Genomic DNA, 13,252 nt, shown 5'->3' with positions numbered 1-13,252 from the left:
TAATTTTTTCTAACACTTCACGTGGAGTTTTACAAGTGATCACATAACCTTTCCGATGTGAAATCATGTGAAACCATGTGGTTTTGGAACACTTCACATGTGATGATATTTCACATGAAGTTTCACATGTGCATTCACATTTTCACATGATGCCCCACAAACAAAAATTAGTCATTAGGATGTCTCAGAAAACCTTCAAATTGCTGAAATAAGTAAATAGAATCAATGATGAGAGAATAGTCAGATTAACTGATAACTAAAATTGTCACACCCTGGCTCTGGGACTCTATATGTTGAGCCAGGGTGTGCTCATTCTATGTGTTGTAGTTCTATGTTGGGAGTTCTAGTTGTGTTTATTTCTATGTTGGCCTGAGTGGCTCCCAATCAGAGGCAACGAGTGTCAGCTGTTGCTGGTTGTCTCTGATTGGGAGCCATATTTAAACTGTCTGTTTTCCCTTTGTGTTTGTGGGATCTTGTTCCGTGTTGGTCTATGTTACCTAGGACGTTACGTTATCGTTTTGTTGTTTTTGTATCGTGTGTGCACTTTAATTAAATAAAGTATGTTCGCTCAACACGCTGCGCATTGGTCTATTCCATACGACGATCGTGACAAAAATGGCACTGGTTATGAGTTCAAAACCCAGGTGGGGTCATATTGAAAAGTCTGTACTAAATGAACCTGTCAAATGTAATCATATTGTCATTGATTAAATATTTGTACAAAACAAATTCTGAACAGCGTACCACATACCATTTCATTACTTCCCTTACAAAAACACACGTGAAATTTGCAGTTTCACATGTGAAAATCTCCTTTTCACATGTGAAATAACAGTTTTCACATGTTGAACTGACATTTTCACATGTGAAAACAAGAGCCACATGTGAGGTCAGTTGTTCACATGTGAAACCATATGTTCACATGAATTCAATATAGAGTTCACATGTTAACACCACCTTTTCACATGTGAGGAGAATAACATGTTTTTACCTTGCATGTGAATTGCAGAATTGCAGACACACGTGAAAATCTAACTCTCACATGTGGAATTGCATTTTCACGAGTGAAAAACTAATTTGCACTTTCACATGAAAAACGTTCAAATATTGTCACGTGTAGTTTTGCATCCCCATATCACGTTTATTTCACATGAGATCATATTTTCACATGTGTAGTTTCATAGTATCACGTTGGTTTTACACAGGGGCACAACTTTCACTGGGGACAGAGGGGACATGTCCCCCCCACATTCTGAAATTGCATTTTTATCATTGGAATGTGATACAAAAGCGGGCAACTGTGTGCTTTAGGACTATGCGGATGCCTCAGAGCGGTCGGGTAGGCTGTTTGGAGTGCTTATCCAACAAAAAATATATATATAATAATAATAATTATGTCCCCCCCCCAGTTCTAAAACCAAAGTTGCGCCCTTGGTTTTACATGTCACATGTTATCACATTAACTTCACATAAGATCACATGTGATCACATGATATCAAATGTGATCATGTGAAATTGATGTGTTTTTTCTGTAAGGGAAACCTTAACTTTTACACTAACCTTGTCTGAAACCATAACATTTCGAAGTAGTAGTCTTCCTTTCCTTTTTGCAAACCCACAGCCACCTCTCTCTACTCCAACACATAGAGGATTGAGATGGCGCCGGAGGGGATGGCTGCCATTTTATGGATTCTTAACCAACCGTGCTATTTTGTGTGTTTTTTCGCATTGTTTGTAACTTATTTTGTACATAATGTTGCTGCTACCGTCTCTTATGACCGAAAATAGCTTCTGGACATCAGAACAGCGATTACTCACCTTGAACTGGACGAATAATTTTTATTTAATGAGTCGGACGAGAGGGATTTACTCCAGACACCCGACAGGGCCCTCATCCCCGTCATTCGCAGTAGAAAGAAAAGGAGATATCGCGGAAGGAGATCGGGGTGCTTGGTTGTCACGATCGTTATACGGAGTAGACCAAGGCGCAGCGTGATGAACGAACATATTTATTTATATAATGAATGCACGAACAAAACGAAAACGTGACGTCCTACAGTAAACACAACCCAAACGGAACAAGATCCCACAAACACTATGGGAAAACAGACTGTTTAAATATGGTTCCCAATCAGAGACAACCAGCCACAGCTGACACTCGTTGCCTCTGATTGAGAACCACACTGGCCAACATAGAAATACAATACTAGAACACGACATAGAAACACAAACACATAGAAACTACACACCCTGGCTCAAAATATAGAGTACCCAGAGCCAGGGTGTGACAGTACCCCCCCCCCAAAGGCGCGGACTGCGACCGCGCCTCAACAAAACCCAAACAGGGGAGGGCTGGGTGGGCATTCCTCCTCGGAGGCGGTTCCGGCTCCGGGCTTGACCACCACCCTTCAATAATCCCCCCGTAGCGCCCCTGGTCCGGTCTGGCCCCGCTGGCTGGAGCTGGACTGGACATCGAAGGAGCGGATTGCTTAAACTCCGTTGTGGAGCAGCTGACCGGTACCTGATCAGGCACCGGTGACCCAGGCACGGGTTGTGCCGGACTGACGACGCGCACCCCTGGCTTGGTGCGTGGAGCAGGAACGGACCGGACCGGGCTGACGATGCGCACCCCTGGCTTGGTGCGTGGAGCAGCAACGGGCCGGACCGGGCTGACGATACGCACCCCTGGCTTGGTGCGTGGAGCAGGAACGGGCCTTACCAGGCTGACGACTCGCACCCCTGGCTTGGTGCGAGTAGCAGGAACAGGCCGGGCCGGGCTGGCGACGCGCACCGTAGGCTTGGTGCGAGTGGCAGGAACAGGCCGGGCCGGGCTGGCGACGCGCACCGTAGGTTTGGTGCGAGTGGCAGGAACAGGCCGGGCCGGGCTGGCGGCGCGCACCGTAGGCTTGGTGCGAGTGGCAGGAACAGGCCGGGCCGGGCTGGCGACGCGCACCGTAGGGTTTGGTGCGAGTGGCAGGAACAGGCCGGGCCGGGCTGGCGACGCGCACCGTAGGCTTGGTGCGAGTGGCAGGAACAGGCCGGGCTGGGCTGGCGACGCGCACCGTAGGTTTGGTGCGAATGGCAGGAACAGGCCGGGCCGGGCTGGCGACGCGCACCGTAGGTTTGGTGCGAGTGGCAGGAACAGGCCGGGCCGGGCTGGCGACGCGCACCGTAGGCTTGGTGCGAGTGGCAGGAACAGGCCGGGCCGGGCTGGCGACGCACACCGTAGGCTTGGTGCGGGGAGCAGGAACAGGCCGGGCTGGGCTGGCGACGCGCACCGTAGGCTTGGTGCGAGGGGCAGGAACAGGCCGGGCCGGGCTGGCGACGCACACCGTAGGCTTGGTGCGGGGAGCAGGAACAGGCCGGGCCGGGCTGGCGACGCACACCGTAGGCTTGGTGCGGGGAGCAGGAACAGGCCGGGCTGGGCTGGCGACGCGCACCGTAGGCTTGGTGCGAGGGGCAGGAACAGGCCGGGCCGGGCTGGCGACGCACACCGTAGGCTTGGTGCTGGGGAGCAGGAACAGGCCGGGCCGGGCTGGCGACGCGCACTGTAGCTTTGGTGCGAGTGGCAGGAACAGGCCGGGCCGGGCTGGCGACGCGCACCATAGGTTTGGTGCGAGTGGCAGGAACAGGCCGGGCCGGGCTGGCGACGCGCACCGTAGGTTTGGCGCAAGTGGCAGGAACAGGCTGGGCCGGGCTGGCGACGCGCACCGTAGGCTTGGTGCGAGTGGCAGGAACAGGCCGGGCCGGGCTGGTGACGCGCACCGTAGGTTTGGTGCGAGTGGCAGGAACAGGCCAGGCCGGGCTGGCGACGCGCACCGTAGGCTTGGTGCGAGTGGCAGGAACAGGCCGGGCCGGGCTGGCGACGCGCACCGTAGGTTTGGTGCGAGTGGCAGGAACAGGCCGGGCCGGGCTGGCGACGCGCACCCTAGGCTTGGTGCGAGGGGCAGGAACAGGTCGGGCCTGACTGGCGACGCGCACCATTAACTTAGTGCGGGGAGCAGGAACGGGCCGGACCGGACTGGTGACGCACACCACTTGCTTGGTGTGAGGAGCGGGACTGGGTTTCGTCATAACCCTCCGCTCCCTCAGCTGCCTACCTAGTTCCTCTCGCCGTGCCTCTATTCTCACCTTCTCCCTTATCGCCTCCAGTAACTCTACCCTCTGCACCACTAACTCCTGCTCCCTCTGCACCAATAGCCCCCTTAACCTGGTGGCCTCCTCACCTAACCTCCTAATACGCCCTGTGGCTGCCTCCTGCTGCCCCGTTGCCCATGCCGTATGCCCCCCCCTAAAAATGTTTTGGGGTTGCCTCTCGTCCGTCCGACGACGACCCTGTTGACGCCGTTGCTCCTCTCTCCATCGCGCCTCTACCGTCTCCCTCCATGGACGGCGATCCATCCTGGCCTGGATTTCCTCCCAGGTCCAGGACCCCTGCCCGTCCATTATCTGCTCCCACGTCCAGGCTGCCTGCTCCTGGACACGCTGCTTGGTCCTGGTATGGTGGGATCTTCTGTCACGATCGTTATACGGAGTAGACCAAGGCGCAGCGTGATGAACGAACATATTTATTTATATAATGAATGCACGAACAAAACAACAAAACGAAAACGTGACGTCCTACGGTAAACACAACCCAAACGGAACAAGATCCCACAAACACTATGGGAAAACAGACTGTTTAAATATGGTTCCCAATCAGAGACAACCAGCCACAGCTGACACTCGTTGCCTCTGATTGAGAACCACACTGGCCAACATAGAAATACAATACTAGAACACGACATAGAAACACAAACACATAGAAACTACACACCCTGGCTCAAAATATAGAGTCCCCAGAGCCAGGGTGTGACATTGGTAAGGAGCTGGCGACGAGTGGCTAATCTACCTTTGCCATCGATACTATTGGCCAATTTACAATCGCTTGATAATAAAGTGGACGAACTACTGGCATGAATATCCTACCAACGGGACATAAAAAAGTATAATTTCTTATGTTTCACCGAGTCGTGGCTGAACGAAGACATGAATAACATACAGTTGACGGGTTATACACTGTATCGGCAGGATAGAACAGCAGCCTCTGGTAAGACAAGGGGTGGCGGTCTATGTATATTTGTAAACAACAGCTGGTGCACGATATCTAAGGAAGTCTCAAGGTTTTGCTCACCTGAGGTAGAGTATCTCATGATAAGCTGTAGACCACACTATCTACCAAGATAGTTTTCATCTATATTCTTCATAGCTGTCTATTTACCACCACAAACCGATGCTGGCACTAAGACTGCACTCAATGAACTGTATACGGTCATAAGCAAACAGGAAAATGCTCATCCAGAGGTGGCACTCCTAGTGGCCGCGGACTTTAATGCAGGGAAACTTAAATCAGTTTTACCTAATTTCTACCAGCATGTTAAATGTGCAACCAGAGGGGAAAAAACTCTAGACCACTTTTACTCCACACACAGAGACGCATACAAAGCTCTCCCTCGCCCTCCATTTGGCAAATCTGACCATAATTATATCCTCCTGATTCCTGCTTACAAGCAAAAACTAAAGCAGGAAGCACCAGTGACTCGGTCAATAAAAAAGTGGTCAGATGAAGCAGATGCTAAGCTACAGGACTGTTTTGCTAGCACAGACTGGAATATGTGCCGGGATTCTTCCGATGGTATTGAGGAGTACACCACATCAGTCACTGGCTTCATCAATAAGTGCATCGATGAAGTCGTCCCCACAGTGACTGTACGTACATACCCCAACCAGAAGCCATGGATTACAGGCAACATCCGCACTGAGCTAAAGGGTAGAGCTGCCGCTTTCAAGGAGCGGGACTCTAACCCGGAAGCTTATAAGAAATCCTGCTACGCCCTCTGACGAACCATCAAACAGGCAAAGCGTCAATACAGGACTAAGATCGAATCATACTACACCGGCTCCGACGCTCGTTGGATGTGGCAGGGCTTGCAAACTATTACAGACTACAAAGGGAAGCACAGCCGTGAGCTGCCCAGTGACACGAGCCTACCAGACATGCTAAATTACTTCTATGCTCGCTTCGAGGCAAATAACACTGAAACATGCATGAGAGTATCAGCTGTTCCGGACGACTGTGTGATCACGCTCTCCATAGCCGATGTGAGTAAGACCTTTAAACAGGTCAACATTCACAAGGCCGCAGGGCCAGACGGATTACCAGGACGTGTACTCCGAGCATGCGCTGACCAACTGGCAAGTGTCTTCACTGACTTTTTCAACCTCTCCCTGTCTGAGTCTGTAATACCAACATGTTTCAAGCAGACCACCATAGTCCCTGTGCCCAAGAACACTAAGGTAACCTGCCTAAATGACTACCGACCCGTAGCACTCACGTCTGTAGCCATGAAGTGATTTGAAAGGCTGGTCATGGCTCACATCAACACCATTATCCCAGAAACCCTAGACCCACTCCAATTTGCATACCTCCCCAACAGATGATGCAATCTCTATTGCGCTCCACACTGCACTTTCACGCCTGGACAAAAGGAACACCTATGTGAGAATGCTATTCATTGACTACAGCTCAGTGTTCAACACCATAGTGCCCTCAAAGCTCATCACTAAGCTAAGGACCCTGGGACTAAACACCTCCCTCTGCAACTGGTTCCTGGACTTCCCAACGGGCCGCCCCCAGGTGGTAAATCTAGGTAACAACACATCCGCCACACTGATCCTCAACACGGGGGCCCCTCAGGGGTGCGTGCTCAGTCCCCTCCTGTACTCCCTGTTCACTCATGACCTCATGGCCAGGCACGACTCCAACACCATCATTAAGTTTGCCGATGACACAGTGGTAGGCCTGATCACCGACAACGACGAGACAGCCTATAGGCAGGAGGTCATAGAACTGGCCATGTGGTGCCAGGACAACAACCTCTCCGTCAACGTGATCAAGACAAAGGAGATGATTGTGGACTACAGGAAAAAGAAGAGGACCGAGCACGCACCCATTCTCATCGACAGGGCTGTAGTGGAGCAGGTTGAGAGCTTCAAGTTCTTTGCTGTCCACATCACCAACAAACTAACATGGTCCATGCACACCAAGACAGTCGTGAAGAGGGCACAACAAAACCTATTCCCCCTAAGGAGACTGAAAAGATTTGGCATGGGTCCTCAGATCCTCAAAAGGTTCTACAGCTGCACCATTGAGAGCATCCTGACTGGTTGCATCACTGCCTGGTATGGCAACTTCTCGGCCTCCGACCGCAAGGCTCTACAGAGGGTAGTGCGTACGGCCCAGTACATCACTGGGGCCAAGCTTCCTGCCATCCAGGACCTCTATACCAGGCGGTGTCAGAGGAAGGCCCTAAAAATTGTCAAAGACTCCAGCCACCCTAGTCATAGACAGTTCTCTCTACTACCGCACGGCAAGCGGTACCGGAGCGCCTAGTCTAGGTCCAAGAGGCTTCTTAACAGCTTCTACCCCAAAACCATAAGACTCCTGAACATCTAATCAAATGGCTACCCAGACTATTTGCATTGCCTGTGCACCCCACTTTACGCTGCTGCTACTCTCTGTTTATTATCTATGCATAGTCACTTTTAATAACTCTACCTAGATGTACATATTACGGCCGGCTCTGTCGTAGCCGGCCGTGACCGGGAGTCCCATGGGGCGGCGCAAAATTGGCCCGGCGTCGTCCAGGGTAGGGGAGGGAATGGCCGGCAGGGATGTAGCTCAGTTGGTAGAGCATGGCGTTTGCAATGCCAGGGTTGTGGGTTCGATTCCCAGTATGAAAAATTTAAAAAATAATGTATGCACTCACTAACTGTAAGTCGCTCTGGATAAGAGCGTCTGCTAAATGACTAAAAATGTAAAAAAAAAAAAGAAAAGTAAATTACCTCAATTACCTCGACTAACCGGTGCCCCCGCACATTGACTCGGTACCGGTACCCCCTGTATATATCCTCGCTATTGTGATTTCTACTGCTGCTCTTTAATTATTTGTTACTTTTATTTCGTATTATTTTATATTGTATTTTTGTGTGATTTTTATGGGGATTCTTTCTTAAAACTGCATTGTTGGTTAAGGGTAAGTAAGCATTTCACTGTAAGGTGAAATGTTGTACCTGTTGTATTTGGCGCATGTGACAAATACAATTTGATTTGATTTAATTTGAGATACATCTGTTTGTGAGGATCCTGAAGCAAAAAGATTAATGAGCCATCATCTACGTAAACACAGATTCACACACACACACACACACACACACACACACACACACACGCACACACACGCACCGGCACACACACACATACACACACACAAAGGTCATTTCTCAGTTCGGTGTGATTGGTTGTAATTGAGCAAGATACCGAGCCTGTCTGGAGGGAAATTATGTGATGATTATCTTTTTTTGTGACATTTCACAATAGCTGTAATCATAGAGGACCTATCATCAATTTAGAAATAGTACTTTTTTCCATGAATTATAGATTCTCTCTTTGTTAGATAACTTGTACTTGGCGTAACCCTCTTATATTTTATTATCCCTCCCCCCTTGGAGTGATGTCGTGTCTTACTGCTCAAGTTTGCTGTTGTTCATTTTGTCCCTCTGGAAGCATACTGCACTAATAGATGCATTGCATAGCTTGTCAGTCTTTTCATTTAATATTTGTGTACTGTAAGTGACATAAGAATAGTCATTTTTACATCATGGCTTACTAGAACGAGCATAGTGTTGGCAGTGTGTCTCAGTTGGCCTCGTGTGTAACACACACACACAGACGTGTGTACAATGCACACGCATGCACGCACACACACACATCTTCCCTATCACAGCCCCATCTGATGTCCGATCCCTCTCCTTGTCCCACTGAGAAATACTGTCCGAGTTGGAAACATGAAGAAACACTCAGAGACACAGAGTCTATTCCCATACACGTCATATCCAATTGGTTTACGGAACTGTGAACAGCATTATCCATGCTCAGTATCACGCACACACACACACTCACAACGGCCTGGAAAGAAATCGAGAAAACCACACGACATAGAGCCTGCTGGAGGAAATATGTGGAATACTTATTCTACTATAGTACACTCCCCAAGCAGGGAATGGTTTAATAGTTGCACACACAGCTGTGTACTTTACTTTACTGAACATGAAATGGTGTTATGTGTAACGGAACTAAAGTTTGGGAGGAAAGACCACACCTGAAACAATTTACATCTCTTACTCTCTTTAAAATCAAACCATTTACAACTCCTCCCCTCCTGCTAATCAAACAATTTACTAGTCCTCCCATTTCCAATCATTGGCTGTATATATATTCACCCAATCCAATCCCTGTTATTGTAATATTTTATGGCAAAACATCTGCTCCCGTCATGTCTTGTTCACAAACCTCTACTACGCTGTTCGTCTCTCAACCTCGCTGTTGAAATCAGTTGGCTCTTGGTGTTTCATGCTTTAGAGCAGGGCTCTCCAACCCTGTTCCTGGAGAGTGACCCTGTTGTAGGTTTTCAATCCAACCCCAGTCGTAACTAACCTGATTCAGTTTATCAACCAGCTAATTATTAGAATCAGGTGTGCTATATTAGGGTTGGCGCGAAAACTTACAGGACGGTAGCTCTCCAGGAACAGGGTTGGAGAGCCCCGCTTTAGAGTTTTATATGCAGTCCGTTGCTGCCTTTGGGTTCTTTATCTACCTCGATCCTCTCGTATCACGGACCAGCAAACTACCTGCCTCCCCAACGTTTCCTCTCCACCAAGCCATAGTCCACATAAGGGCAGGTCACGCATAGGCAGGCAGCCCACTTTTGATTTCTGCCAAATTAGCGGCAGAAGATCTGATCTGATTGATCAAAAAAACAATTATTGGCAAAATAATCAGAATTGTGCTGCCTGTGTAAACACAGCCTTAGTATCAGAATGTTGCATCATGCTGATGTTAACCTTTTATTGGCAACCATACTATTTAGACTCACACAATCTAGAAATGCCATCACTATGTAATGGCATAGAGTCCATCCTGCCATGATTAATTTCTCTCTTATCTTGCTCCCTTCTCCATTTTCTTCCACTAAACTACAGTACTTCTCCCTCTCTCCGGTTGGTCGCCTGAGGCTGCCTCTCCTCCCTGGGGCTACAACCACATCCACCTCCACCAATGTTGCCCACCACCTGATAATATCATGCTCCCAATAATGGTCTGGGGCTGTTTTCATGGTTCGGGCTGGGCCCCTTAACGCTACAGCATTCAATGACATTCTAGACCAGGGTTCTTCAATTCTGGTCCTGGAGGGCCGAAACACTTCTGTTTTTTATTTCTACCTGGTAGTTAATTGCACTCACCTGGTGTCCCAGGTCTGAATTAGCCCCTGATTAGAAGGAGAGGATGAAAAACAGAGGTGTTTCGGCCCTCCAGGACCGGAATTGAAGAACCCTGTTCTAGACGATGCTGTGCTTTCAACTTTGTGGCAACAGTTTGGGGAAGGCCCTTTCCTGTTTCAGCATGACAATGCCCCCGTGCACAAAGCGAGGTCCATACAGAAATGGTTTGTTGAGATCGGCGTGGAAGAACTTGAATGGCCTGCACAAAGCCCTGACCTCAACCCCATCGAACACCTTTGGGATGAATTGGAACGCCAACTGCCAGGCCTAATCGCCCAACATCAGTGCCCGTCCTCACTAATGCTCTTGTGGCTGAATGGAAGCAAGTCACGCAGCAATGTTCCAACAGCTAGTGGAAAGCCTTCCAGAAGAGTGGAGGCTGTTATAGCAGCGAAGGGGGGACCAACTCCATATTAATGCCCATGATTTTGGAATGAGATGTTCGACGAGCAGGTGTCCACATACTTTTGGTCATGTAGTGTACTTATCCCTCTCTCTGGTTGGTCGCCTAAGGCTGCCTCTCCTTCCTGGGGCTACAACCACATCCACCTCCACCCATGTTGCCCACCACCTGATAATACCATGCTCCCAAGGTCCACCATGATTACATCCCCTGCAACCTCCACTGCCATATTCCACCACCATCAACTAGGCCCAAACCAGCTCCAGACATGGATTCTCACACAACTTCTACAGATTACAACCTGGCATCTGACACAGCCTTCCGCCTTCACGTCCCTGCAGCTACACCTCCCTCTGACGGACCAGCAGCTTCCAGCAGGACGGCTCCTCCTGCCAGCAGGCAACACTCTCTCCCTCTCCCCGCTCTCTCTTTTTACCTGAACACAGGTACTCGTCCCTCTCTCCTATCTCCCCCTCTCTCTTACACACCTTAACAAAGATTATGACCCGGCATCCTCCACAGCCTCCACAGCTCCCTCTGCTGGCCCAGCAATGCCCATTCCTACTGCCTCTTCCAGCGCTGCTCCCCCTGCAGGCCCAGAGGTTGCAGCCATCTAGTCCTCATGCCACAGGCCACAATCCCATTCCTCCCCACCCCAAGCGCAACACGCAACATCCCCCACCCCGATCGTCCCATCTACCGCTCTTCCTTCCATTCTCTCAGGCATGTCTGCTGCCAGCACCACAGCTTCAGCCTTCCCTCTCTATCTCCATCCCTGCCTAATCCCAGCTCTGGCTGGGGAATGGACGCTCTCTCTGCCCCTAACCTCCCTATTTCCCTCCCCCAATGCAAACCCCAGTGCAATGCACAACACACCTCAGCGCAACAACCACTACCCCCACCCCGATCGTCCCATCTACCAATCTTCCTTCCAATTTCCTGGGCATGGCTGCTACCAGCACCGTGGCTTCAGCCATCCCTCTCTCTCCATCTCCTTCCTAATCTGGCTCGGGAATGGACGCTCTCTTTGCCCCTAACATCCCTATTTCCCACCCCACTCCCTTCTTCACAGGCACCATCCACGTTGGTTGGCCCCGGAGACCTGAACCCCACCGCCGCCACCGCTCCATCCACACATTACTCCCTCGCCACCGCCAGGCCTCCTCCCACACAGCAACCTCTTCACTGTCCTGACCATCTCCAGGCTCGCCTGGAGGTTTCTTCCTTCTAGGGAGTTTACCTTTCTTATGCTAGCTTTTAGTCTCAACAGAACTGCTTCTTACCAAACTTCAATCTGATCCTGTCCGCAATCAACCATAAGGCCCTCTACACATCAGGTTATGGCTGCCTGCGACTTCAAGATCATGACTAGAAGCCATCATACAATCACTACAGACTTCCTTTTCCACATCTGAACAATGCTATACAAGAACCATTCTTCCTAAGTAATTATTCAAAGATACAAGCTCAAGTTTGCCCCATCTTCACCACCAAATGCAGTAAGAGGACTTCACTACCTCCTTCCGCGTCACCTCAGTTCCCATCTCAACTCAGACGTTTCCCATCCACATCATCTGCCCCCTGGTCCCTGGACTCTCAGACCATCAGAACTGTGATCCTTCCATTCCAACCACCAAACCCTCTGACACGTTCACACTGCTTTGTTCACAGACGTCTCGGGAGTCCTGACCCTTCCTTTTTGGGGATTAACTCTGCGCCGAGAAGCAGAGACCACCAGTACTCCCACCCCAACACTCAGTCTTCATCTCCCCTTCCCTATCCTCCGACAACAAAGCAACTATCCTCCCGAACCATCAAGCTCCACCAACCATCTGAACCATCAAGCTCCTCCAACCATCCCGAACCATCAAGCTCCTCCAACCATCCCAAACCATCTTGCTCCTCCAATCCATCCCGAACAGTCACGCTCCCTTCAATCATCCAGTGTCTTCCTCGCAAATCCCGCCTACAAAGACGTTTCCATTCTACAACCACCTATCATCCAACCTCACTCCAAGCTCAAGCTCATTTCAGCATACAGACATCATTCTGTACTCATACCTTGAAACCTTTCCTGTATTAAACTATCTCAAACGTACATAGCTATATGTTGAAGGTGTGGTCTGTACCTAGTGAATACATCCCAGCTCAGAACAGAAAGTTAGAACACCAAAAGAGCTGTGTATTCCATGGAAAACCTACCAATCTTCAATACTAGAAGCACATTGTCACAGTAGAGAATCATGAAGAGTCACCCGTTGAGTTAAGGTTTAAACTGGTGCGTCAAAGAAAACTCTTCTATTGAAATTCCATGTTCCTCCAAGAATGTCGGAACACAGTATCTGTGGTGGATCAAGCTGTGCCATTATATGCAGCTAAAAGAAAAGTCAGCAGTGTGTGAGCGTGCATTTGTTACAGTAGAGAGTTATTGGGGCCTGCACCCCTCCAGATAGAAGGACAGGTACCAGC

Source organism: Coregonus clupeaformis, chromosome 27 (assembly GCF_020615455.1).
Source record: "Coregonus clupeaformis isolate EN_2021a chromosome 27, ASM2061545v1, whole genome shotgun sequence".
Taxonomy (NCBI): Eukaryota; Metazoa; Chordata; class Actinopteri; order Salmoniformes; family Salmonidae; genus Coregonus; species Coregonus clupeaformis.
This window is presented reverse-complemented; position numbering follows the sequence as displayed.